The following is a 2,158-nucleotide window of genomic DNA, read 5'->3' as shown; positions in this document are numbered from 1 at the left end:
TGCCTGCCTTTGTATTTGCTTCTGTAAAAATTAAATACCCAGTGCAAGAATTGGCAATAATAATTAGTAGGTCAGTATGCTGAGCAGTAAGTGAACTAAGACACTCCAGGTTCCAATAATGAAAACAATAGGTTACTTTCTATAATATACTATAAGCAGTCAATAGGTACTGACTCAATATAATGATTTTCTATTCAAATTTTTATTCACTATTAGTGTGGGGTTTGAAGATAGGGACGCAAGCGCCATGGTGCATATGTGGAGTTCAGAGGATAACTTTGTGGAATTAGTTCTTTACTTCCACTGTTAAACTGGTTCCAGTGATTGAATTTCGGTCTCCAGGGTCCTACAGTAAACACCTTTACTCACTGAGCCACACTGCCAACCACATGGAAAGAATTTTTATGGAATTTTTTGTGTTTTGTTTTAAGAAAACATAAATGCCTTCATGAACTAAGGCAAAAATTATTCTTCAGTTATTTTGTGTGTGTTTGAGAGAGCCTATGTACATGTACGTGATACTGTTCCACTCTGTTGTCCAGGGTAGTTTGGAAGCATCACAATAGGATGGTAGACTTTTTACTAAAAGTTATATTCAGAATGAAATTTAAAATAATTTGTGTTTTGCAATCTTGATAATGCTCTTCCCCTATGTTTGTGTAATGCATTAATCTTCATCTTAGCCCATTAATTGTATACATTTTTATTCTTACATAACAATTTTAGGGAAGTGAATAGTTTCTATTTCAATATTTCTATAAAAGAAAGCTGCAACATACAGTCTTTTAAAAAGGTCTTCAGCTCCTTGCAGATCTAGGGTCCGCTGTGCTGTAGTCGGCTGACTTTGCGATGGTTTCCCTTCCTTGGCTGCTGCAGAACCTCCTCTTGTCCGGGCAACATGGCAACCCTTAAGGAAAAGCTCATCGACCCAGTCACAGAAGACGAGGCAGCTGCCCTGAACAATACGATCACGGGTAGTGGGTGTTGGACAAGTTGGGATGGCATGTGCTATCAGCATTCTAGGAAAGTCTCTAGCTAATGAACTGGCCCTTGTGGATGTCTTAGAAGACAAGCTCAAAGGAGAGATGATGGACCTGCAGCACGGGAGCTTATTTCTTCAGACTCCTAAAATTGTGGCAGATAAAGATTACTCCGTGACAGCCAATTCTAAGATTGTGGTGGTGACAGCAGGTGTCCGTCAGCAGGAGGGGGAGAGTCGACTCAACCTGGTGCAGAGAAATGTCAATGTGTTCAAGTTCATCATTCCCCAGATTGTCAAGTAAAGCCCTGACTGCACCATCATTGTGGTTTCCAACCCAGTGGATATTCTTACTTCTGTCACCTGGAAACTGAGTGGGTTACCTAAACACCATGTGATTGGAAGTGGATGCAATCTGGATTCTGCTCGGTTTCGCTACCTCATGGCTGAGAAGCTTGGCATTCATCCCAGCAGTTGCCATGGATGGATTCTGGGTGAACACGGCAACTCCAGTGTGGCTGTGTGGAGTGGGGTGAATGTGGCAAGGGTCTCCCTTCAGTAACTGAATCCAGAAATGGGAACAGACATAGTGCCTATGAAGTCATCAAGCTAAAAGGATATACCAACTGGGCCACTGGGTTGAGTGTGGCTGACCTCATTGAATCCATGTTGAAAAACCTATCTCAGATTCACCCTGTGTCTACAATGGTGAAAGGGATGTAATCGAAAACGAAGTCTTCCTCAGTATCCCATGCATCCTCAATGCCCGGGGACTGACCAGTGTCATCAACCAGAAGCTGAAGGATGATGAGGTTGCTCAGCTCAGAAAGAGTGCGGACACCCTGTGGGACATCCAGAAGGACCTCAAGGACCTGTGATTGTCCGGTTCTAGGCTGTAGAATCCAACCTCCAATGTCACTAATCCTGAGCCTTCAGTCTTCGGCCTTGTACATAGGTCACAGTTTGCTCCTCCCCTGACATGTGACATGAGCTCACAGATCAAAGCCCCAGCTCATTTGCACTAGGAGCTCTTGAACAAATAAAGTTAACTGTTGCAGGAAAAAAAGAAAAAAGGTCTTCATCATTTTTCCCCTTGAGTTCATATCATAGGAAATTATTATCTTATGATGAAATAAGATCCATGTCTCTGGATAATGGATAAAAAAACAACAATCATAG

General features: G+C 42.3%; 1 pseudogene; it reads left to right on the top strand.

The window, feature by feature from the left end:
* The first annotated feature begins 829 nt into the window (after window positions 1-829).
* On the top strand, window positions 830-1,880 carry LOC118584302 (annotated as a pseudogene).
* The last annotated feature ends 278 nt before the right edge of the window (window positions 1,881-2,158 follow it).

The sequence above is a fragment of the Onychomys torridus genome, chromosome 5 (assembly GCF_903995425.1).
Source record: "Onychomys torridus chromosome 5, mOncTor1.1, whole genome shotgun sequence".
Taxonomy (NCBI): domain Eukaryota; kingdom Metazoa; phylum Chordata; class Mammalia; order Rodentia; family Cricetidae; genus Onychomys; species Onychomys torridus.
The sequence above is the reverse complement of the archived record's forward strand: the minus strand, read 5'-3'. Positions and strand labels throughout refer to the sequence as shown.